General features: G+C 42.8%; 1 long non-coding RNA gene across 3 annotated transcripts; it reads left to right on the top strand.

Moving 5' to 3' along the window:
* The first annotated feature begins 442 nt into the window (after positions 1–442).
* Positions 443–26,568, top strand: LOC139031234 (uncharacterized). 3 transcript variants are annotated; one of them, XR_011483690.1, is made up of 4 exons: positions 443–548; positions 718–1,612; positions 7,418–7,596; positions 17,074–19,358. It is a non-coding gene; the product is annotated as an uncharacterized lncRNA (long non-coding RNA). The 3 variants fall into 3 exon arrangements; XR_011483689.1 differs by lacking the exons at positions 443–548; positions 17,074–19,358 and adding an exon at positions 25,931–26,568 and having other exon boundaries at positions 557–1,612; XR_011483688.1 differs by lacking the exon at positions 443–548 and having other exon boundaries at positions 557–1,612.

The following is a 26,568-nucleotide window of genomic DNA, read 5'->3' as shown; positions in this document are numbered from 1 at the left end:
AGCCAGGTGCCCAACCCACCTGGCCCTCAGGCTCCCCAGGGTCTTCAGGCTGCCCAAACTTCAGGGGCAGCACCCGCAGACCACATCCCAGACAGGTCGCTGCCATCAGGTTGCAGAGGCAGGGATGGGGGAGAAGTTTGCTGAGGCCTCAAGGCCTGGACCCAGCCAGTAGGTGAACTTGGCGAGGGCTCTGGAAGCCCTGCAGGGCACAGGCCTGAGCCTGTTCCCTGGGCCGCCCAGCTCACCCACTGGTCCAAGGCCAGATAAGCCAGAGAGCCAGGGAGAAGGCCGGGATCCATCTCTTACCTTCATCTCCTCCTCAGGACAACAACTCCACTGACCGTTGATAGACGGGCTCACTAACGGTCGCTGTTTGACAGTTACTCACTTGGGGGAGGGGCCCACTGCAGCACCGACCAATGGCTGAGCGGGACCTCTAACGGTCGTTCATTGGCAGTTACTCTCTTGGGGGATGAGCCCACTGCAGGTGCCGACCAATGACTGAATGACCATTAATGGTCTTTTGGTAACGGTTTCCTGGTAACCAGGTGCAGGGTAACAGTGGGCAGCCATGGCTGGGTGCTAAGGGTTGTGCACGGGCATGGCCGGGAGCCCTCGACAGTGACTTGCCAAAGGCCACACAGCCATAAAGTAGTTGAACCGAGAGTCAATCCACACTTGTCTGACTCTGGCCTATTCTTCCTTTCTCTGTAAAAGCCTCTGGGGATCGTTCAGAAAGCGGTCAAGTGAAAAAAGCTACCCAAGGAGAATGGAGACCCATGGAGACGACAGATACCATCCAGCTGCTGGATATGGTCTGTGGACAGATTTCAGAAGGTATATGAACTTGAATGGGAATAAAAATTACATCATCCTTTTCATTACCATTTACCTGAAGTTTAGCATAGCCTTCCATTTTGAATCTAGGCAATATTCAGCAACATTATCAGCAGTGCCTGTAGCTCCTTCATCAGTAAATCTATGGGCCAGCACCCCAGAGTGATAAAGCATGTGCTCTAGCTCCAAAGACAGACTTCTCTCTGCTCTGCTCCACGGCGTGCTTCTGTCAATAAATGTACCACTCTGTCTTAACTGCTTGCTCACTTGATCAGCTTTTAACCTTGAATGGAACACCCCTGAGGCCATAAACCCTCTTTGTTCATCTATGAATAATGAATCTTAGCATCTGATCTAGAATGTGGCACAGAAGGGGCCTTAAATGCTTTTTGCCTATGGTGTGGGAGCAGCCTTTCACTATCTCCTAGGGACCCCACTCCGTGCTATTCATGCCCACCCAGGGACCTGATTCTAACACACAGAACATGGCAAAGGTGATGGATGTCACTTCAGAGAGGTTATAAAAGGCTGTGGCTATTGTATGGCACACTCTGGCTCTTGCCCCGATGCAAAGGATCACCTGGCAAGGAATGGAGGGAAGCCTCTGGTCATCAGCCAGCAAGGAGGCTCTCAGTCCAAGAGCCCACAGGGGATACTACCAAAAACCACTAGGTGACTTGGAGGTGGATCCTGCCCCAGTGAGCCTTCAAATGAGACCACAGACCCTGAGGCAACACCATTATTACAGTGAAAGATACCAAGTTGGAGTCTCCAGGTAAGTCATGCCCAGACTGCCAAGCCAAGCCCCAGAAACTGTGACTTAATAAATGTGTATCATTTTTAAACTGCAGAATGTTTTTTTTGTGGGAAAAGGGCAGTTTGTCTGATACATAAGAATGAAAAACCAATACGTTGTCTATCAGGATAAAGGAGAAAGAGGAGAAAAGGTGGGAGGGAGAGAAAGTGCAAGGAGGCAGAACTCTCTGTTGCCATCTCCTGCTTGGCCATAATCTGAGGGTCACTCTTTGACACTACGACCCCTTACTCTTGACTCCTTCTTGCTCCTCTCAACACCAATAACTGTAGCATGACTTTGTCTGCACCAGTGCCTGCCATAGGAACGATTTGAACTTTCCTGTCATGGTCACATCATGCTCTTTGATTCATTCCAGAATTTTATTGTAACCAAACGCCTCACTTCATCAGGACAGAGGCCAAAATTGGTTAGCGTTCTTTTAATGTTCTTGTAATGACTCCAAGCTTATCCAGTGAATTGCACAAGCCCATTTTGTTAATGTTCACTTGACTTCCAAGGAATTTCCAAGACTCTTGACAGGGACATCTGGCCCATAAAAATCACACAGACATGGTCAGTTGCCTCTGCCAGTTGTCCTCACCCAAGCTCTCAGGACCCCACACCATCTACCTGCTAGAAACGTGGATTTACATGCTCCTACCTTCATCCATGCCTTGCCTTTACAAGGCTCTACTTTAAACTCAGGAACCCTAAAGTTATCGTCAGAGGCTCCTGCCTGGCTTCCAAGAGGTTTTTGGTTTTTTTTCCATCTTTTGGCCCTGCCCCATGACATATGGGATCTTAGTTCCCTGACCCCTGCTCCCTACACTGGCAATGCAGAATCTTAATCACTGCACAACCAGAGAAGTCCTCCAACAGACTTGCTGGGAATGGAAGAGGCAGATAAGAGCCCTCCCCCCCCCCCCCCCCCCCCCCGCAAAAGAACTCTCAGAGCCCCCTTATCCGAGGGGCCCAGCCAAGCCTTCTTTCCGTTGTACACAACACTCACCCCCAATATGTAGTGGCTTCATTTGTGTTGCCTTATTTCCTCCATTTCCATTTCATGGGAGACCATACTGTAGATTTAATAATAGCTCTTCAATTGGGAAAAATTCTATTATATGAAATGTACACATTGATTTTTTTATATCAAACATACTGAGGTATGGTTTGCATACCACACCCATTCAAATGCACCCATTCTAATTGTACAATTCAATGAGTTAGACTAAATTTTACCCCTGTGTAACTATGACCACAATGAATATACAGAAACTTTCCATTATCCCCAAAAGTTCCCTCGTGTCTCATCTCAAATAATTCCCACACTTCTTTCCCTGGGCAACCACTGATCTGCTTTCTGTCATTATAGATTAGAGTTGTGTTGTGTAGAGTTTCATATATCTAGAATGACATAATATGTCTGCTTTTGTGTCTGGTTTCTTTCACTCAGCATAATAAGTCTGAGTTTCCTCTGCAGAGTCAAATTGAATGTATCCAGCTTGACAGTAGTTCATCGCTTTTTAGTGCTGAATAGTATTCCTGCCTACTTGTTTTTTTCTATGCTTTTTTTTTTTTTTTGGCATTTTCCAACTTTATTAAAGAATAATTGACGTGGACTAAACTGTAGCGAAAGTATACCATTTGATCAGTTGTAACATATGCATATATCTATGATACACACCTAGATTTTTTTACAAATAAGAATTTTTAAAAACATAGTGCAGCTCAGAATGGTGAAATAATTCCTCTGTTTGAGTCTTCTCTGGGAACCCCAGGTGAAAATTTGCCTCTTCTGCTGCTGCTGCCCCTGCTGGTTAGTACTTCAGTTGTTTCTGAGTCTGTGTGACCCTATGGACTGCAGTCTGCCAGGCTCTCTGTCCATGGGATTCTCTAGACAAGAGGACTGCAGTGCGTTGCCATGCCCTCCTCCAGGGGGTCCTCCTGACCCAGGGATTGAACCCAGGTCTCCTGCATTGCAGACAGACTCTTTACCACTGAGCTACCAGGGAAGCCCAATATTTGCCTCACATTTGGTTAACTAGAGAATCTTTGCTGACTTACAAAAAAGTTTGTTCTAAGGCGATTTGCTGCCTCTGATGAATAACCCTTTAAAAACAGACTTTTTGCTGAAAACACAACAAACAAAAACCCAACAAAAATAATACTTAATGTCATCTCACTACGTTCAATATCGCTATGGCAGAAATCTCAGCTGTAGTTACATAAACCCAAATCAAACCATATCAAAAAATAAACAGTGGGGACAGAAAGAGATTTGTTAGCTTTGTTGGCTAACATAAATGAAATGCCCAGGAACTTCAGGCATAGCTGTATCCAGCAGTTCAGACATCACCTGGAGTCAGTCTATCTTCTTTTTCTTTCTCAGTCCTGCTTTCCTCCCTGTTAGCTTCAGTCTAAATCTGTCATGTTGGCCTGCTGCAGTTCCAGTTTACTTTTTTCTTGAATCACTCATAAAAACAAACTACCTTGGGTATGTGCATTGGAAAAAATTAATGCAGGGAACTGATTGCACAGGTGAGGGGATTGTTTAGAAGACAACCTGAGATACTGACTAATCCAGAGATGAGCCACATTAGAAAGGCACTGCCTTTCATATCAGAGAGACAAAGAGAACAGCATTTCTTTGTAATTGGAGCCCAGAGGCTGGGTACCAGCCTGCTGGGGGCTGGAGCCAGAGAGGAGCTGCTGTTGCCACTGGAGGCAGTGGTTAACACAAGGAGGGAGAGGAAGAACTACCCTGGTCTCTTCCTACTTTCAGCCTCAGTCTACCCATGCATGCATGCTAAGTTGCTTGAGTCACGTCCAACTCTTTGTGACCCCATGGACTGTGGTTCACCAGTCTTTTCCGTCCATAGGATTCTCCAGGCAAGAATACTGGAGTGGGTTGCCATTCCCTTTTCCAGGGGATCTTCCCAACCCAAGGACCAAACCCGTATCTCTTACATCTCCTGCATTGGCCGGCAGCTTCTTTAGCACTAGTGCCATCTGAGAAGCCCAGTGCCTTGCACTGGCCCAATCCAGCTAGAAGTCAGTTAGCAGGGGGTTGGGGAAACGTAGCCTGCAAGGGGCGGCCCTCTGGAATACAGACAAGAGTAGAGGAAAAGCAAGGAAGCCGGAGACAAGCTCTGAGGGCAAAAGGCCCAGCATAATCCTTATGGAAACTGAGCTTGCTTATATTGGGCTGGCCAAAAAGTTTGTCCGTGTTTCTGTACCATCTTACAGAAAATACCAAGCAAACTTTCTGGTCAACCCAATAGCTCCAACAGAAGCCTTAGAAAGGTGCTTGATTTGTTCAGGTATGGGTGTCAGGCCCACTTCTAGTGCTAGAGGCAGGGTGGGGGTGGTAGTCAGCCCCACAGACACCAATAGAAGCAGGACAGCCCCGAAAGCAAAAGCAAGGTACTCTCAGCCTACTCGGATGTGGGGTTGGCAAACCCAGATATCCACCATGTGCTGCTCCATGGGTGTGGGTACCCGGGGCTGCACAATTTGCAAATGGCCCAACTTGGGTTAGCTGCACACAACAGAACTGCAGGTTTGCTAGGATGCCAAATTATGGTCAAGGTCAGGATCTTGCTGATATATTCCCAGTCCCTGGGAAATTAGGAAAGGAAAAGAAAAAAAAAAATCAAGAAAAGTGTTATTTCTGTCCCTTCTAATGAGGCTCCCTCATTCTCAAGCCTGGGTTTTATAGCATGAGACCCAGAGCCTGGGTGGGAAAAGCAAGTGTAGGAAACCAGTCCCAGGAAATGCAAAAGCCACATGTTTAAATGGTCTTCAGTGGCATTTTGCCTTCTAAAGGAGACACTTTGCAACCCAAATGTGGAGGCCGAAGGATTTCCTACGAGTCTTTTATGATCTCTATAAATTTCAAGGGAGAGAATTGGTGAGCAACTGGGCTCTGTCACTGTCAGGGCGCTGATTGAACGTGCCTTTAATGGAGTCTCCAGAAGCCATAAAAATGCATGAAAACAGCCTTCTGGACACAGGCAAGCCTGATGGATGGAGCGGTGACACCCAGTAAAAGCCAAATGGGTTGGGCTTGTACTCACGCCTGAGAAAGAGAATACATCTCAGTCTCTTAGGATAGAACTTGCACTTGGATAAGCATTAAGAATTCTATCTAAAATTTCTCCCCCGGGAAATGTACACATGCATACACACAATCCAAAATAAACATTGCATGGGGAAGGCTTTTACATAAGAGTATTCCTCAGAAGTTAAAACGTTGGGTACTCCAGTGGGTTGAAAAGCACTACTGCCCCCAATTTATATCCAACCAGGACTTCAAAATATGACTCTATTTGAAACTAGGGTCTTTACAGATTCCATTTTACACATTTTAAAGTGTTTGCCAAATTGAGGCTGTACCTCCAGATGAAATGGGGCTTCCCTGGTAACTCAGTTGGTAAAGAATCCACCTGCAATGCAGGAGTCTCCGGTTCGATTTCTAGGTCGGGAGGATCTCCCAGAGAAGGGATAGGCTACCCATTCCAGTATTCTTGCCTGGAGAATCTCCGTGGCCAGAGAAGCCTGGCGGGCCACAGTTGGTGGGGTCACAAAGAGTCGGACACGACTGAGTGACTAAGCACAGCAGAGCACAGGTGAAAGGAGTACATGATGTAGAACACATCTTTATTGTTATTGTTGTTCAGTCGCTAAGTCATGTCAGACTCTGCGACCCCATGGATTGCAGCATGCCAGGCCTCTCTGTCCCCCACCGTCTCCTGGAGTTTAGTTCATGTCCACTGAATCCATGATGCCATCCAAGCCTCTCATCCTCTGTCACCCTCTTCTCCTTCTGTCTTCCATCTTTCCCAGCATCAGGGTCTTTTCCAATGAGTATCATGTAATAAATGTACAGTGAGTGTTGCCTATTGTTACTACTTAGAAGAGATGGAGGGAAGGAAGAGGGGAATTAATAAAATCTTGCTAATGCTCACTGTGACCCTGAAATCACAGAGCTGCGTCCTAAGCTAGTATAGGAGGGATACCTTCCTTAGCAGACAGGCCACCTTCCCTCTCCATAACCCATCAGTTCTGGTGCCTGAGAGACCCTTAACTGAAATCTCTTGAGAGGGAGAAACCTTCTCTGAGTTCAGATGCTTGTGAGGTCCTGCCCTGATGAAGCAGAGTGCCCACCTTGCCCTAGAACCACTCTATCCCAGTCAGATGGTTGCCTGATGGTGCGAGCTGGCTAGGAAGTTTAGGAGCTCAGTTCAACACTCAGATAAGAAAATGCACTGAAGCCCTTTATTCCTGACATGGGCATATGGTAGAAATCATGTGGCATGCACTAAATTATTAGAATACTCATTTATTTTGGAATGTGTATGAAGTAAATGGAACAAAACATGTACCCTTTTCAAAAGAACTCATTCCCTCTGCTAGGGGCAAAATACCTCTTGTGGGAAGGTATTCATTCAAAAGAAATTGTCTTTGGGGGAAAGCACATGCTTTTCTAAAGGAAAATGATGTTCTCCATAGATTTCCTAATTCAAGGGCTGTCTGTTATATACATACACATATATGTATTAAATGCCAAGTTGGAAAATCATTAACCATATTTATTAAAGATTGAAAAGGCCTAGGTACTCAAAATAACAATAACTTAGAATTTTTTTCTCACACTTAAATAGAGATATCCAAAGCCAGATACTTTAGAGTTACTATGGAAACTCATGGTGTTATTAACATTAGATAGGCATGCTCCTAACTTCCTGCTTTCCTAAACTCAAAGAGAGTCATTTCTATCCTTAGAGTTACCATATGGTCCAAGATGGCTGCTGGAGCCCCAGCTACCACATGTGCATTCCAGGCCAGCAATGGATGAAGGAGGGAAAGACAAAGGAGTCCATCTCCCAAGTGCATCAGTTTTTTTCATGATTTTTCCCCAAAGTCCTGTACAACATTTCCATAGTCACTCACACTCCCTAACGGTAAGTAAAACTGGAATGTTGTCTTTTTGTTGGGTCCATTACCACCTCAACTAAAATTGAGGTTCTGTTACACTTTAGAGGATTCAGTTCAGTTCAGTTCTGTCATTCAGTCATGTCCGACTTTGTGACCCTATGGACTGCAGTACACCAGGCTTCTCTGTCCATCACCAACTCCCGGAGTTTATTCAAATTCATGTGCATTGAATCGGTGATGCCATCTAACCATCTCATTCTCTGTTGTCCCCTTCTCCTCCCGCCTTCAATCTTTCCCAGCATCAGAGTCTTTCCCAATGTGTCAGTTCTTCACATCCAGTGGCCAAAGTATTGGAGTTCTAGCTTCAGCATCAGTCCTTCCAATGAATATTCAGGACTGATTTCCTTTAGGATGGACTGGTTGGATCTCCTTGCAGTCCAAGGGACTTTTAATATGCTGTCTAGGTTGGTCATAACTTTTCTTCCAAGGAGTAAATGTCTTTTAATTTCATGGCTGCAGTTACCATCTGCAGTGATTTTGGAGCCCAGAAAAATAAAGTTTGCTCTGTTTCCCCATCTATTTGTCATGAAGTGATGGGACCAGATGCCATAATCTTAGTTTAGAGGATTAGTGTTCCTCAAATCACACTTTGGGAAACTGTGGACACTTTCCTATTGGAAAGAATTCTTCATATTGGCACTAGTGACATTTTGGGAGGGATAATTCTTAATTGTGGCACTGTTCTGTGAATTTCAGGATGATTAGCAGCATCCCTAGTCTCTATCCCGTAACAAGTCCTTCCCTATCCTGTTGTGACAATTAAAAATGTCCAAGACATCAGCAAATATCCCCAAGGGCAAAACTATCCTCACATAAAAACTTTCCCATTTATTAATTTACTTACACAAACTCATGGATTCTTAAGCTATTCCATGTTGTTACACTTGTTTATACTATTCAACATTTAAATGATCCCAGATTTGACCAGTGAGAACCCTGTAAACCTGGCTGCTATGTTCTTTGGACGTATCTCCATCAGTCTTTAAGCACTTGATTTCAGAACATTTCATCTGGACAAGTTCTGGAATTGAGAAAATATAGTGACTATTCAAGTGACCAGTCTCTCTTAGGATATGGACACTTAGCCCATTTTTGCCACCCATTTTGACAACACTTTTCATACTGTTCATGGAGTTCTGAAGGCAAGAATACTGAAGTGGTTTGCCATTCCCTTCCGCAGTGGACCATGTTAACAACACTATTATTTGTTAAAAAGGACAGTATTACTGGTGAGGATTCACTTCAAAAATTGAAATGGCAATAAAAGTTGCTGTTTCTATGAGAACTAAGTTATAGAAAGTACAGCGATAAGAGAATAAACTCTGTATGATTTCAGTGATGAAATTTTTGCACCTTATTATGCCCCTGGATATAGTCCAGTGTCTCCTAGTTTATAGTCTATGGTAACTTGAATAAAATTTGTATCCTACTGTTGTGTGAAAATTGTATAAATCTTGATTATGTTGAATTTGTTCATGAGGTTTTCAGGTCTACTATATCCTTCTACTTTTCTATATATTAATTCTATTAATTTTTGAGAGTTTGCTATTGAAATTCCAACTAAAAACTTAATTTATCTACATAAAAAAATTTTAATATATAGTGGAACTATATGTAACTTTGTTCTGTATTTTCCTCCTGTAAATGTGTTATCATGCTTTTATAATTTGGGAAAAAATGGAAATTTATGAAAAGAGTCCATAAATTGAATTTGCTTTTAAAATGTTATGGAGTTAGGTGCAGACAAGATAGCTGCATTATTTTAAACAGAATTTAATCCCCCTGCCAACTCCACATTTGTGCACTGTTTCAGGAAAACACTGACTGTTGAAAGTCAAATTTGGCATTTTTATAGGTTGTAAAAACCCAGTGGGGATTGTCTTACCAATGCCATTCACTAAAATTTTCTTCATTCAGTCACGTCAGTGTTAAACTGTGAAACTTCCTCCCAGGAAGTGTCAGCCCCAACATATTTCAACATGCCTAAAGAGAGATCTGAGCCTGGAGTGTCTTATCACCCCAGAAAGTAAGGAAGTGATCAAAGATTGATGGGGACACACCTAGAGAACACAGGAGCCAGAACACTGGCCAAATCCGGGATCATTTGAATGCTAAATAGTCAATAGGTGTAACAGGTAGAATTAAGATGATGAATACAAGTTCATCAAGAATCCATGAACTTCTGTAAGTAAATAAACAAGTGAGAAGGGGAAGATCTCCCTTACAATAAAAAATTTAAAAAAACTAATAATGACACCAAAGGAATGATGAAATTAGAAAATGACTATTTGGCAAACATGGTAATAATAATTGATTCCATCAACAATCATCATCAGATGCTGAAATTAGTTTCAGCATAAAAACTTTTCCAGGTAAAAGTTGGAGGAGGAACAGTATTCACAAAGTCCCAAAGTCTCTTATCACAACATAATGAATGACAAAAGGTAAAACGGACCTTTCCAGTGGAGAAACCTGGCAGAGAGCTTCTTAACCAAGTGATCAAGGCTAACATGACCAGGAACAGGCAACGGCAAGTGCATCTGGATCTGACATCCTAGGAGGACACGGTATCATTTCAGTGGTATCCCTGCCAAAGGTGTATAACCTGGGTTCATTCATGAGAAGACATCAGACAAACAAACCGAACACACACACATACACACACACATACACAGTAGGAGAGCTGGAAGTAAGAACCACAACTGTGACAAAATGTTAAAGTTTGAGCTAGGAAGTCTGAATCGAGTATAGAAGGGAATTCTTTGTACTAGTCTTACAATCTTCCTGTAAGTCTGAAACTATGTCAATATTAAAAGTTAAGGAAAGCTGTGAGGTTCAGGACTATCCTCACCTACCCCACCCTCTAGATTGAGTTCTCCTTTCTGCTTTATCCCCTTCCCCTTCCACCATGCAAAGACCTTCCACATCTGTTTTGTCTGAACGGTTGGCTACAAATAGCTTCCTGGGTCCTGCCCCCAGAAACTGTGACTCAGGACATCCCGAGGAGTAGTCTTCTACAGTGCCTGAATCCCACCCCCAGAGGTTCTGATTTGATTGGCCTGGAGTATACGCCAGTGCTATTTCAGTTCCCCGGATGACTCTAATGGGTAGCCAAGGATGAACGTGAGTATGAGTTACCTCAGAAAAAAGTGAAACTGAAAGCATTAGTCACTCACTCAGTCCTGTCCAACTCTTTGCAACCCCAGAGACTGTAGCCTGCCAGGTTCCTCTTCCATGGAGTTCTCCAAGCAAGAATACTGGAGTAGTTTGCCATTCCCTTATTCAAGGAATCTTCCTGAGCCAGGGATGAATCTGCATCTCCTGCATTGCAGGCAGATTCTTTACTGTCTGAGCCACCAAAATGCAGATTCTGCTTCGCTAGGTCTAGGGGAGCTGGTGCTGAAATGTCTACATTTTTGACAGTCTCACCGAGGATGCTGTATGGACATACCTTGAGCAACAATTGACTCATCTAGAGTAGATTCCTAGTGTTCTTTGCCAACAGACCTTTACCATCTTGAGTTCTGACAACTCCAAGAGCACAGACTCACCATCTGGTTTATTCTCTGTGAGTATCTAACGCTGGGTGTTCCATTAATAGTCATTGAATACGAGTATCGATGAATGAATGAAAGTTTCCCTAATATCATGCTAATCTCCACTCGTACCTCCCAACCACTTAATATATTTAAAATCATCATATTTTGCATGAGAATTGCCTCCATCAGATTTTGAGAAATCAATGGCTTTTGTAAACTAAAGACCACTTTGGGTCGAGGAGAGTTGCCAAGATATCACTCGCCTTCAGGAATCGCCCAGTGCAGGTGCACGCGACCACGGCAGCCTCCGAGTCAGCTGCTTCCCTTCCTCTCCTCTTCTCAAATCATTTTCGGATTAGCATATCTCTAAGTGCATATAATTTTCACATCAAAGAGTGTAATTTTTTGCAGAAGTGGAGGAGAGAATAATTTATCCACTGAAGTATCTCAAGTAGCAGTCTCTCTAGCGTGACATACAAATTACACAGAAGACAGACGTGTAGGAAAATTTGGTGGCAGAATTTGTATTGCTGAAGTAGATGTGAAGAAAATTCACCCACTGAAATGAACAAATATCTATTTGGGGGGCTAAAACCAGGCTCCCAGTTGAGTGATGAGAAGCCAGTCCGAGTTGGTTGCCTGCTTCCTGGCTCGCTGAATGGGGAGAGTCCAGTGTGGGTCTTTGCTTCTGGGGGTGGGGGTGGGGAGCACCTAGAAACAGGATTCACCAGTCCTGCCTGTGCCCCCTGCACACCAGCGCTTGGTTCAGGATGGATGCAGCCACCTCAAATCCCTCCCAGAGTAGACCCCATTTTGAGAAACAGTCTTGCCTAGAGCAGAAGACATAGAGAACCCAATCCATTAGTTTTTTCATGCAGCCGGCTAGGTGCTGAACTCACAATCCTGTTCTAGACACCAAGTTCTGCATCACCCTGCCCTTTGCCCCAATTATCCTATAGTTGGATAACCCCCTTCCTTCACCTGGGTCTGGAACCCTCTCCACAGGGGAGCCCTTGACTCCATACACACACTGAATACATAAACGTACCTAACACACAGAGACCTGTATACAATCTAACACATGCCTAATATATACACACACCTATACATAAATATACATACCTAATACACACCTATAATGCATACACACTCCTAATATATAGACACTTAACACACATACACAACCCTAAGACAAATATAACCCATGCTCACACACACAATACCTACTAGGCCCCCCACACACACCTAGTACACCTATACATACACACACTTAACCAGCAAACATACATACACACACTCAATCATACAGTCTATGCATAAACACATACCCAACACACGCCCCTAAAACATACACACCTAACACACACACGCACACATACCTAAACAAAAATATACCTCTCATACACACATTTTAGTGAGAGAGAGAGAGGAGGTTTGTTTCTCTGCCCCTAGACAATCTACCATGCAGATGTCTAGATTTTTTTGGTCATTTTCAGATATAAAACACTTTAATTCCTAACTTTTTAAAGTGCAGTCCAGAACCCTGGAATGCAGTCAGAAAGAATGGTTTTTTCAAAGGATGCTGGTAGGTCAGTTGTCTTTTTCCAGGAATAAAAAATGTGTCTTCCCCCTCCCTTAATTCCTAATGGATGACAGACCTAAATATGAAAAGGAAAACAATGAAGCTTTAGAAGACACGGTAGAAGAACATCTTGGAGAAGGCAGAGAATTCTTCAACAGGACTCAAATATGCGATAAGATAACAAAGGCCAGTAACACTACATGTAAGACTCCCATTGTGGCAAATAACCCAAACGCCCATCCACAGTAGAAAAGATAATTATGATGTATTCTCACGTTGAAATGCACTACAGAGGAGAGAATGACCCTCCATACTGAGCACACATAAAAATAACACTTAGTCTCACAAACAAGTTGTATGAAAGAAACAAGACACACAAGAGTAGATATTGTGTGATTCCATTGACGTAAAGTACAAATACAAGCAAAACTAATCTCTGCTGCTTTGGTCTGGGGTAGTGGTAACTCTCAGGCGCTGTCAGTCTGGGAGCAGAGGGACTCCTCCTCCTCAGACACTGGTGAGTGCTGTTTCTCCCTTGCAGTGTTGGACACACAGGTGTGTTTATTTTATGAAGTGTGCAACACATATTGCACAGTTAAAATATATGGAATTTTCAATGCCTACACAGACCGAGTGACGTAAACAACAGAAATTCATTTTCTCACAACTGTGCAGACTGGAAGATGAAGGTGTCAGAGGTGTGGTTTCTCCTGAGGCCTCTCTCCTTGGCTTACAGACAGCCGCCTTCTCCCTGTGTCCTCACACAGCCTTCCTCCTGGACGTGCACAACCCTGAGTGTCTCTCTGTATATCCAAATTGCCTCTTCTTCCCTGGTGGCTCAGATGGTAAAGAATCTGCCTGCAATGCAGGAGACCCAGGTTCGATCCCTGGGCCGGGAAGATCTCTTGGAGAAGGAAATGGCAACCCACTCCAGTATTCTTGTCTGGGAAATCCCATGGACAGAGGAGACTACAGTCCATGGGATCGCAAAGTCAGACATGACTTAGCGACTATAAACAACATAACATCCCCAATTGGATTGACTCCTTTTAACTTAATCACCTCTCAAAAGGCCCAAACTCCAAATTCAAGCACATTCTAAAGAACTAGAATTTAGGGCTTCAATGTATGAATTTGAGAGGAGACAAAATTCAACCCGTAACACCCTGCCCTGGCTGTATTGCTTGGTTGTCCTAATAGTACGTATTCACACAGGGCAGATTTCATGATAGGCAAGAAAGAACATGGGCTTAGAATCAGAGTGATGTGGGTACTGGAGGTGGGAGAGCTGCTGGCAGAACCAAAATCCACCCAATGGTAAATCACAGGGATAGGGCAGGTGGGAGAACATCAACAGCCCCTTCTGTGCCTTCCCTGACCATCTTGTCTAAGTCAGCACTTCTTGTCACTTTCTGGCTCTCTACCTTGCGTCATTTTTTTATTTCCTTATTTTCAGTAAGATATAAGATATTTTTACTAAGATATAAATCACATATGATAAACTTTACCCATTTAAAGTATGCAGTTCAGAAGGCTTTGATACATTCACAGGGTTGTACAACCATCACCCCTATCTAATTCCAGGTCATTTTTGTCACCCCAGAAAGAAGTCTGTACTCATTAGCAGTCACGGACACACCATATTTTTATTTTCCCAATGACTATCATCCTCGCCACTAGAACATGAACTTCTTGAAAGCAGACACTTTGATTTGTTCACTGGTCTGTCCTCAACCCTTAAGAAAGGGTACATGGTATCATGTTAGCCAAAAAGTTCATTTGGGTTTTTCCATGACATCTTATGGGAAAACCCAAATGAGCTTTTCGGCCAACCCAATATGTGCCAGTAACTCAAGTAAATATTTAATTTGATTTAATATAGGAACCAGAAACTGACTTGAGATACTGAGTTTAAAAATAAAAAAGACCAGAAATGGTATGTCATGGGTTTATTCCACCCACCATGAACCTTGTGCTAATAACACAGACAGATACTCCTTGGCTGGACTTTGGTATCCAACCCAGAAACGCATGAGGCCTCTCTTAGGGCACTAGCTCCATAAACTGGGTTTGGAGGCGTTCAGATTTAGAGGCCTGCAGTTGAAAAGTTTTCTTTTGCTGTGAGTTACACTGGCTGCAATTGAATTCTTCTCTTGTGTCTCAGTGAATTTTAACACTTCTAAGCTTTAGAGTGAGTTGACGAGGTGATGGCTGCTCAGCTTATGAGACAGAGCAGGCTCTGCCATCAGCCTGGTCATGCAGGGCCTTGTGGGGCCCTCCCAGGTGCAGAAGTGTTTCTATAGCCCCAGTTTCTTATTTGTAGGCCTTTCGAGTTCCAAAACGCAGATTCAAGCAGTTACTTACTGGAAAAGAGAGGGAAAGCAGAAACAAAGGAAAAGCTGTCAAGAAACAACAGTGCGGTAACAAAGCAGAGTTCTACTTCCTCTTTAAGGGGTGAATGACAATCTGATCCACATCTCTGAGTTCTTCTACAGGAACCAAGGCCCCCACCAAGGTGGAGGATGGTAACTTCAGACTGAACACGGAGCATTAGACCTCAGACTGGTTGGAACCAGAAGGTTGATGACTGAGATTCCTGGACTACTGCCCTCTTAGCTCACCACCAACCAGCCAGAGGAAACTTACACATCTGATAGCCCTTACTCCAAAATTTGCCTTTAAAAACTGTTCCCTAAAATCATGGGTGAGTTCGAGTCTTTTGAGCATGAGCTGCCCATCTGCTTGGCCCTTGAAATAAGCCTTTCTCTGCTCCAAACTCTGACATTTCAGTTTGTGTCGCCTCACTGTACAATGGGCACAGGAATTTGGGTTTGACAACAGTGTTTCCTCAAAGTGATGTAAGTCACCTCCCTAAGCCTCAGTGTTCCCATCTGTAAAATGGGGTGGGGGAGGGGAGATAACAGCACCATCTTACAGGATTGTAGTGATGGTAAAATGAACAAAAACTACATGTTGACGTGTAATAAGTGCTCCTCGGCCATTAGCCAGGAACACTGAATGAGACAACAATTGTCGCACCCAAGACAGGACACAAGATAAAGCACAAATCACACACATCATCTGGATGAGTCAGTCTCCTTTTTGCTAGACATTCTGAATAGTCACTACATTCTGGGTATCTGGCCAGGAAAACTAAATGCTATAATAATATCTGTTCAAAAGAATATTTATAAAGATTAGTAAATATGCTATCTCTGTGTCCTTGGGCAAATCACTTCTCTGAACTTTGATGTTCTTATCTGTTAAATGAGAACAATCTATACAATGAGTGACCATGAAGATTAAAAGTGACAACACATGAAAAATGCCGGGGACACTGTGGGTTTCAACAAATGATAGTTATGAATATCATCTTTATCCTAAGTTTCAAGGCTCCTTCTCTAAAACCCTAGGCCCCAGAACAGTTTAGGGAATCAAAAAGGGGGCATATACAGTGTACTTTGTGATATCCATAGTGGGTCTAGAGAAGTAGATGACCATTGAACACAGCAATACTTCTGCAGTGGGATCTGTGGAAATTCTCAGAAGGGTGATCAATCATGTGGATTAACCAACAGCACTAGTAGATAAAGGTCAGGTTTAGCCAAATGACCAGAGGTCAGGGCAGATTTCAATGCCAAATGAGCAATGAAAACACTTTCAGTTTTCAGAATTTACAGACTTGCAGAGAAGGGATAATGAATTTGTACTTCTGTCTCAGAGATCAGAAATCTTTAGTTTCTCACTCTCTTCCCTGAAAGGGGCAATGGAAACAAACCTCTTCATTTTCCAAAGCATGGAAGGCTTAACTATTTTAAAAGGGGGTGGGGTGGGGATGGGGGTGGGGAAATGATGACAGTATCCCAATAAGAATGATAAATGCAAAAGGAGGAAGAGAAAAAATGGTCCAAAATGGAAACTAATTTTAGTAACAGCAGTGGATTAAAAGGAAAAAAGCCCTTGCTTACAAATTCAAAAACAAAAACTATCACACTGACGTGTCTTCCCAAATTTGGTTGAAACATCCCTCCTGGTTTTGGAGAGGTCTTCTCTTGAGCCGCTGCCAAGAACACATTCCCATGGCCAAGTGAAAGACTTAAAATTGCAAATGCAAATCCAAACATGGAGCAGCCATTCCAGTAACAGCCAGAGCGTGACTATGGTGGTCCAGACACCTCCTGGATGACAGAATTAGCTCATCCGGGAAAGTGTCCCCAACCTTTAGCTGGGTCACCAATTGCCAAAAGTATATAAATGCTACCCATTTCACTGACTTGTTCTGAGCTCCCTGTCAAAATAATCAATGTGCTCCCATAATACAGGGACAGCTTCCAGGCACTGGAGTTGAGCATCCTCAGAGAGAGAAGGATGAAGAGCTGGAGCAGCAGCTGACAGACAGACTCCCTCGGCACTCGGGGCAGATAACAGGTGTTGTGGAAGATGTTGTTCCTACTTAAGGCTCCAATGCAGCTGAATTCTGCCATATAAATTATTAAAGAACGTGCAGAACATTACACAGTTCATGTACTTAATGATTATAGTTCACAGTCTAGGTCAGATATAATTAGATGTTACATTAAAATAGCTTCACAGAGCCATTTATTCTGATTTAATTACTTAAAATGATAGCATAATGAGCAACGCTTTCAAGGAAAAAAAAAGTACTTTTTTAAATGGGCTCATTTTAAGTTAATACGAAGAAAATTAATCATTTTACTGAATGGAGGAAGATGAGTCCACATCTTCAGCGGCATTGATTCCGTGTCTCAAAGGTTATTTCCCTTTGATGACATGTTGCAAGTGATAGGGAAATAGACTCTTTTTTTCTCGTGGGAATATAGATTCTCATTTTTACCATTCCCTTTAAATCTTGCTGTCTTCCACGCGAGCCTTACCACTGGCAATGATGACTTTTAATGCCAGCACTTAGACACAAACATCCCAAGGAGAACATCTCTGTGAAATGTAGGGAGTTACGAACAACGGTCCACATCTATTTCACAGATTGTGTTAGCATTTTATCAGAAGCAGCAAGAGGCACAGTGGTTACATACACATACTCTGTCATCAGACAGGGACAGGGTTTAAAGCGAGCTTTGCCACTTACACCTCTGAGACTGTTCACAACTTAATATGGCTTGTCTGGGCCTCAGTTTTCTCATCTTGAAACTGGGGGTTAAAACGGCACCTATCTTATAGGGTTGTTTTGAAAATCAAATGAGATTGAGCATGCAAAGCACTTAGCATGGAGAAGCTGATAATAATTCCTAGCTCTTATTATTATAAATAGAGATAACAAATATTTTGCTGGCTCTTAGCCCCCACCCTGTACGTACTCCTCAAAGATTTTAGGCTCCAGCTGCATTTTTCGAGTACAAATTATAAAAGACTTGAAAGAAAAAGATGGGAGCTCCTCCAACCCAACTGCTTCCTTCTGTTTTTAATAACTACAAATGATAAGAGACCCTCCTATAAAGCTTTTGAGACTAGTATCAGTTCACTCAAAAAAAAAAAAAAATCCTACATGGTTTTAAAAACATATGGCAATATTTATCTGCTATTTCTCTGTCCTGCGTCAGGCTTTGTAGTGAAAATATTCAATGCTGGGCTCAGGGGAAATGGGGGAAATTTTTTAAATCAGAAACCTTCCTATGAATACCCTCTTCAGACAGCTGTAAATACTACTCAGGGGATGTGGTATTTATGTGAATCCTGGGACGCTTAGCAAAGGTGATGACAGAAAACACTGGCTTATGGATGCAGGGGGCCATGGCAGCCAAAATAATGTGTCAAACTTGGCCTTGCATGAGTGAACACCATCCAAGAGAAAGCTGACACAATCTCCCAATGTATAACATTCTGGATGAGAAAAACTCAAGGAGCCAAAGGGCTTTGAGACCATGGGCTGTCACTTGCTTGTATTCAAAATGAACTTCACTTCCTTGGGAAGGGGATCTTTGTGCCATGCTGAGCTGAAAAGGTGGTGTAGAGGAGTATCTTACTTTGGGTTCCTCCAAAAACTGACTCTTAAGCAAATGTTTAGGCACACGGAGTTTATCTGGGATGTGTGATGGTCAGTTTTATGTGTCAGTGTGGCTAGGCAATTGTCCCTGCTTATTCCATTAAACACTAATTGCTGTGAAGGTATTTTGTAGAAGTGATTAACATCTACAATCAGTTGACCTTATATAAAAGAAATTGTTCTCTATTACCTGGTGGGCTCTACCTGATCAGTTGAAAGGCCTAAAGAGCAGAATTGAGATTTCCCCAAGGAAGAAGAAATTCTACCTGTGACTACAGTGCCAACGTCTGCCCAACAGTTCCCAGGAAAACCCTCCTGCCTTATGGAATGTGAACCCACCACGGTCTTAGTCCGTGCCACCACAATCACATAAGTCAATTCTTGCCAATCAAACTCTTAATACATACAGAAAGAATTTTCATTTTCTTTAATGAGTTTTTTCAATTTTTGGAATCACTTTCTTTGTTTTTGTTCTCGAGCTTACTACATACATCTTACTTTCTCAAAATCAGCTTCAGATTGCTATTACCTTAATTCCAGTGAGATATAGAAAGGTTACTCCCATGTGGCTCCATTCTCCTTTCTCTTTTTTGGGTTATTTTGTATATATTAAGTCAACATGTGTTAGAAATGTGTAATAATGCATTGTTCTAATTAATGTCATAAAATTTATAATTCTATAACTTTTATAATTTTATATCTTTTAACTCTTTTAAAGAAACTAAGAAAAGAATGGAGAATAAACAAATATCTATAGTTTGTGTTACATTGGCCTCTTTTTTTTTCATCCTTTCTGGTTCCTTTCATTTGTTCCTCTGGATTTGGGTCACCATCTGGAATCATTTCCTTAGTCCAATACAGCTTTGCTCTAAACGTGTCTCTTTTGAGCTATTATTGGCAAATATATCACATTTCTACATCCTATAAGCCCAACAATATATAATATACACATTATCTTAAACAATGTCTTCTTAAATTAAGAGAAGAAAGGAGAAACATTTGCATTTATATATCATTTCTTATAAATGACCAACCTAGACAGCATATTAAAGTTGTGACCAACCTAGCCAGCATATTAAAAAGCAGAAACATTACTTTGCCAACAAAGATCCATCTAGTCAAGGCTATGGTTTTACCAGTAGTCATGTATGGATGTGAGGGTTGGACCATAAAGAAAGCTGAGTGCCAAAGAATTGATGCTTTTGAACCGTGGTATTGGAGAAGACTCTTGAGAGTCCCTTGGACTACAAGGAGATTCAACCAGTCCATCCTAAAGGAGATCAGTCCTGAATATTCATTGGAAGGACTGATGCTGAAGCTGAAACTCCAGTACTTTGGCCACCTGATGTAAAGAACTGACTCATTGGAAAAGACCCTGATGCTGGGAAAGATTGAAGGTGGGAGGAGAAGGGGACGACAGAGGATGAGATGGTTGGATGGCATTACGGACTCAACGCACATGAGTTTGGGTAAACTCCGGGAGCTGGTGATGGACAGGGAGGCCTGGCGAGCTGCAGTCTGTGGAGTCCCTAAGAGTCAGACAAGACTGAGCGACTGAACTAAACTAACTGATCATTTCTTATAGTGAACTTTACTAGTAGTTTGTTTTGTTTTGTTGGTGTGCATTCAAATTACTATCCTGAGTTGCCTGCTTTCATCTGAAGAACTTCCTTTAATATTTGTAAAGTGAGTCTACTAGCAATTAATTTATCAAATTTTGTTTATCTGGCAATGTCTTTATATTTTGCCTTTATTTTTGAAAAACAGCTAGGCCCGATAAAGAATTCTTGACTGACTGTCTTTTCTTTGAACACTTTGAATGTTATCCCACTGCCTCTAGCTGCCATTGCTTCTGATGAAAACTTAAGCTATTAATCTTGTTGGGGTTTCCTTATAAGTGACATCATTTTTCTCTTGCTGCTTTCAAGATTTTCTCCTTATTTTGGGCTTTAAGCATTTTGATTATGATATATCTATGGATTCTTTTGAATTTATCCTCTTAAGAGTTTGAGTTTCTTGAATGTATAAAGTTTTCTTCACATTTGGGAAATCTCAGTAATTATTTCTTTGAAAAGAAATTTTTTCTTATTCATTTCACTTCCCTCCTTTTGATACTCCCATTACTCATGTTTGTGCATTTAATAGTGTCTCACATTTCTGGAGATTCTGGTCATTTTTCTCATCCCCTTTTCTCCCCCTTCTATTCTTTGGTTTGCATAATCTCTATTAATCTATCTTCAAATTCACTAATTCTTCTGTGTTCAAATATACAGATGGGCTTTTCTAGTAAAATTTTTATTTCAGTTATTGCATGTCTCAGATTCAAAATTTCCATAAAAGTTCTTCTATAATTTCGATCTCTTTATTGACAGTCTATTTGATGTGACATTTCATCATATCTTTCCTTACTTCTTTCATCATGATTTTCTTTAGCTCTTTGAACAGATTTTAATAGCTACTTTAAAGTTTTTTAAATCTAATATCCAGTCACTCTGACCGGCAGTGTTTTTACCATTTCTTCCCCAGATATATGAACCACACTTTCTTATTTCTCTGCATGTCTTATAATTTTTAGTTGGAAACTGGACATTTTAGATTATCTATTGCAACAACTCTGGCTACGAGTCCACTCTTCTCTAGGGTTTGTTATCATTTGCTTGTTTACTTGTTTAGTGATTGGCTGGATTATCCTAGTTAAGTCTATTTCACCCCGTACTGTAAAATCTCTAACGTTTCTCCTCAGGGAGAATCTCAGGGATCACAGCTTGGGATATGCCCACCTTCACCCTGGGATGCCAAGAGTTTTAGCAGATTCTTTTTAAGTTTCTCTTTCCCTGGTCACCGCCAGCTGTGTCACCATCACATCCGAGTGGCACTTACCAATTAGTATTGCTGACTGATCACTCTATTATTTTCAACAATGCCTCTGGGGCATAAGTTACTTCATGGATTGATTCAATCACATTCCATTTCCTTTGAAAGGATAACTGCCAGGGTCATTGTTTGAGATTTTTTTTCAGAAAAAAACTGCCAGCTCTTTGCATTTCTTGCCAGCAAATTATTGTAGTTTCATGTAGTTTAGCTTGTACCTCTAATGAATCTATCAATCTATCAATTTATCTTTCACCACACCTCTCACTATTTTTGAGAGGGCCCTTTGACTTGAACTTTTCCACACTATGCTGCAAATGAAGTCAGTTCCTTTGGAAAGATGTTTGGAGCTCTCTATTCTAGGTCTTGCTTTCAGGCCCCCACCACCACCACCTCCACCCTGCCCCGGCTCGCCCCCTGCCAGGCAAAGTCTCTTTAGCCAAGGCTCTGGTGCTCAGGCATTGACAATCTCTTGGACCTAGAATTCTGTGGAGGGAGGGCCAGCAACTCCAAGTCACCCTATCTTGTCTCTGTCAGTGTGGAACCCATATCTCAAAAGCCAGATGAAGGGCTAGGGCCCCAGTAGCCTCAGTGGTGCTGCATCCAGTGTAGAAGCTCCATTCTATGAGCGCTGTCTGGGCCAAAAAACTGAGCTCCCACTGTTACCTAAAACACTTGGTTTGCCTCTTGGTGAGTATCAAGTCAAAAGACACAACCGAGCCAAAGATCAAGAAAAGGATTAATTACTACTTGCAGCAAGTAGGGAATTACCAGGGATCATTTCCAAAGCAGTGTCTCCCTGATCACCAAAACTGCCCTTTAAGCTAAGTGCTCAGTCGCTTCAGTCCTGTCTGACTCTGTGACCTGTAAAGAGTCTGTAACCCACCGGGCTCCTCTGTCCACGGGATTCTCCAGGCAAGAATACTAGAGTGGGTTACCACTTCCTACTCCAGGGGATCTTCCCGACCCAGGAATCAAACCCGCACCTCTTATATCTCCTGCATTAGAACATGGGTTCTTTAGCACAGGGCCACCTGAGGGGTACATGCATACTGATGACAGGGTCTGGGAGGGGTGCCACAGAGTTCAAGCTGTAGTTGACTAAAGACATGACGGTCAGAAAAGGTCAACATCATCATCTCTTAGGTTCCAGTTGATCTGGTCATTGAGCACTTCACGCTAATGTTTACCATTGAAACAGAACAGGGAGTCTTTACAACTGATATAACATATTTTCTATAACATATTGCTATTTTTTCTTCTCTTGCCTGTTTCCACATTCTTTCGCTCCCTTAAGATCATTAATTACTGAGATGTGTTCAAGGGCAAGCACCGTGGCCACGCTTAGGTCACAAAATGGCTTAGGCTAGAAGTGGCTTCTCTTCTGTCAAGAAAGTCATATCTAGTTCTCTTTCTTTAGGGACTCCCTGCTCTCTCAGCTTACACCACCTCTCAGCCTCACTTGCCCAAAAGTTTTCCCAGCAAAAGGTAGTGGCAGGCAGGCTTCAAGATGCTGACAAGGGGAAGCTCTGTGTTCTTGGCTTCATCAGTCCAGAATGGGATTTCTGTTTCACTGAGTTGAGAGGGAGCAGGTCATGATTCAGACATCAGAGACTCTCACCAAACTCAAGCTCTTACTAAATATTAGATTTTGTTCAATAAATATTTCTTCATTTCCTCTGTGTCCTTAGGGTCATTTCCAGAGGCGCATTTTTTTTTTTCTTTTATAGTTTTGACAAGTTTCGCTGGGGATGGGTCAGCAGAGGCTCCTATGCAGTTATGCCAGAAGTCAAACCTAGTTGAGTATTTAAATATTAATTTGACTCATAATCTTCCTGGAAGAATGACAAGGGGATGTATTCTGAGACTTATTTGAAAGTATATTGCATATCCTGTTTCCACTGGCTCAGAAATTTCAGGCAAATGATTTTACCTTTTTGTGTCTTTGTTTCCTCATCTGTTGTGATGAGAAAAGCTGATCCCTACATGACAGAGATGCTATTAGAAACTGAAATGACCTATCCAAAGTGTTGGACACAAAATGGATTTTAGGAAAATGAACTGGTTTTTATCCTTATGAGAGTGAGCTCAGAGAAGAAATTGGCCCATAGAAGAGAAGGATCTCAGGGTCAGGAATACCTGATGTTCTTTGATGACAAATCAACCCTCCCTTGATGATGTGATCCCCCACTCCCCTACACTCTCTCTGTCTCTGTCTGTCTGTCTGTCTCTCATGCATACACACACAGAGTGTACAGTTCATTCAAGCAGAAAGAGAAAAATAACAGCTGACCAATTATTCTGTTTAGGAATCCAGTTTATCAATATAATATGCTCATAGGAAACCCTCCAGTACTCCAGGGACATTTACAAAGTAGATAATGACAATGTTATTATTATATTATATATTATTATATTCATAGCTTATCAACAGAGTGGGAAATTAGGAGGGGAAACGTCCCCTAAACTAGCACTAACATGACTAGGTCCTTTCAGCAGTAGTTCTCCAACTGTGGAGAACTTAATTGAAAATGCTCGCGTCTGGTGTCCTCCCCTTCTTCCTTTGGAAATTCTGATTCTTGATCTCTGGGTCAGTCTCTGGAGCTGGCATTACTAACAGTCCCTAAGGGATTCTAATGTAAGTGATCTTACTACAGTGAGAATCAACCCATCCACTGGAAGCTGACTCAAGCATTTATAACAACTTCCAGGATTTTTCTGAACCAAATATACAAAAGATGCATGTACTGGGCCCCCCTTGAGATGCCTGTAGGAACTCTTAATTAGCTTTAGTTGTTAATTCAAGCCCCTCTCTCAGGAAAATCTGACAGCAGCCCCAAATCCCTGTGTACAACCAGAATACCTCCACATCGTCCTTCCAGCAAAAGAAGAGACAGATCATTCCAGGGACTGTTTTTAGAGTTGTTTCCCACCCTTCCCCAGCTCTGCTGAATGTATCAAAGGTTCTAATGTTTGTAGCTGCACTTCTTAAGTCCCTGGGTCATCTGACTTCTTGCTGAGATATTTTGCCCAACCGGAGGTACTGGGAGTATCTCTCCCTCTCCACTGTGTCCAAGTCAGCAGCAACATCTCCTGGTGCTCTAGTTCCCCCTGGACAGACCCCCCAGGTGCCCACTTTCTGGATGACCTTTGCATCTGGGATCCTATAACCCCACCTCCTCCTGGGGCAGGGGCTCACCCGCTTTGTCTTCTCCGTTCCTCCTGTTCCCTGCATTCAATGCCCTTCACTGCAAATAGTTGAGGGGGCTTCTGTCTTTCGGCTTAGATCTTGAGTAACACAGCAGATCTGGCAAATACAAATCTGGTGAGATTTACAGTGGGGAGGGGAAGGTACAGTTTGCAGAACACAAGGAAGAAGAGGGAGACAAATAGAGACCTTCACCTGAAGAACCTCACTGGTCAACCTCCTACTTCCCACCTGCAAAAAAAGAAAGTGGGGAAGGGATATGGTGACAAGGGGGCTGGAACTAAAGGAAAGCAGTAAGTGGGTTCAAAGCAGACCAAATCATGGGTCACTTTACCACAGATCAACACTTCTCAAGGTTAGCTCTACTGATAGTCTTGGTTAGCTAATTCTTTGTTGTGTAGGATATCCCATGCATTATAGAGTGTTGAGCAGCACCCTTGCTCGCATCCACCAGATGCCAGTCACAAACTCCCTCCTGAGTTGTGACAAGCCCAAAGGTCTCCAGATGTTTCCCACTGGCAAATGATCTACTCTGCCCACAATTTGGAAACTGGACTGAGACTCAGTGGCAGACTTCATGGAGTCCAGAGCCATTCATCTGCCGCATTTCTTGGATGAGGCCAAGAGAAGTCAGCTTAGATGAGGAAAAGCAGTTACTGTCATCTGCTCTAAAAAAAGTAGCCACAACTAGGACAAGCACTCAGAGTTGTCACCAGGAAAGACAGCGCCCCAACAAACCTCTCTGCCACATTCATCGTCTTTTCTCTTGCCCAGTAATCCAGGTGAAATCAGGTACAAAGCAAAGAGCAGCTAGCTTCAGAGATGGGAGATAGAAGAGTGGGAAAGGAAGCAGGAAGATCTTTCCCTTTGGCCTAAATTTCATCAAGACGCCAATAGTGTTGCCTTTTGGTTCCAGAGCCTCAAGTCTTTTGGGTACATGGCGGCTAAGGAGTCAAATAGACCAAGATTTCAAGCCCAAATCTGTACTTAATTTGGACAAGTTACTCAATCTTCTGAGCCTCGATTTCCCTACCTGTCAAATGTGAATCATAATACCTTCCTTTCTGATGTTTTCTAGGAATCGAGGGCATGCTTGTCAAGAGCTGCTCTGAGGCACTCACCAGATGAGAAGTTGGGGAACTATGGCCCACGGTCACATCTGGCTCACCTAAGGTTGCCAGGTTTAGGAAATAAAATGCTTCATCTGGCAACCCTACCTGCTGGCCACGTGCTTTCGTAAATGAAGTCTTACTGGACACAGCCTCGCCTGTTGGTAGGTAGGGTGGAGTAGCTGCGAGGAACCATGCCACGCAGCCCGCACGGGTCGTTGCTCTTCACACGAGCAGGTGTCCCGCTGCTGTCCACGGTGACATGAGGAGCAGTCGGCAGAGTGATTATGAGCAGGACTCTGCAAGCACTCACGCTTCCGGGGTTTGAATCCTGGTTCCACCATGGAGCGCTGAGCACGTGCCTTAGCCTCCTAGTGCCTCAGGTTCTACTTCTGTCAAGGGCTGTGACCTCAGAGCTGTCACAGGAAACTAGAGTGCACTCATGTTGGTTCATTGTTCTGGGTTTATTCAGGAAGTCAAGCATCCTCTCGTGGGGTCCTTGTGAAGGTTCAACAAAATAATGCAGGTGAAGGCCAAGAGCAGAGCTGGCCACACAGGAAGTACTTAAGACAGTTTCATCGTTACTACAAAAGTTTGAAAGTTTGAC

The sequence above is a fragment of the Odocoileus virginianus genome, chromosome 26 (genome assembly GCF_023699985.2).
Source record: "Odocoileus virginianus isolate 20LAN1187 ecotype Illinois chromosome 26, Ovbor_1.2, whole genome shotgun sequence".
Lineage (NCBI taxonomy): Eukaryota > Metazoa > Chordata > Mammalia > Artiodactyla > Cervidae > Odocoileus > Odocoileus virginianus.
Note: the sequence above shows the minus strand (reverse complement) of the source record. Positions and strands in the feature narration are given on the sequence as shown.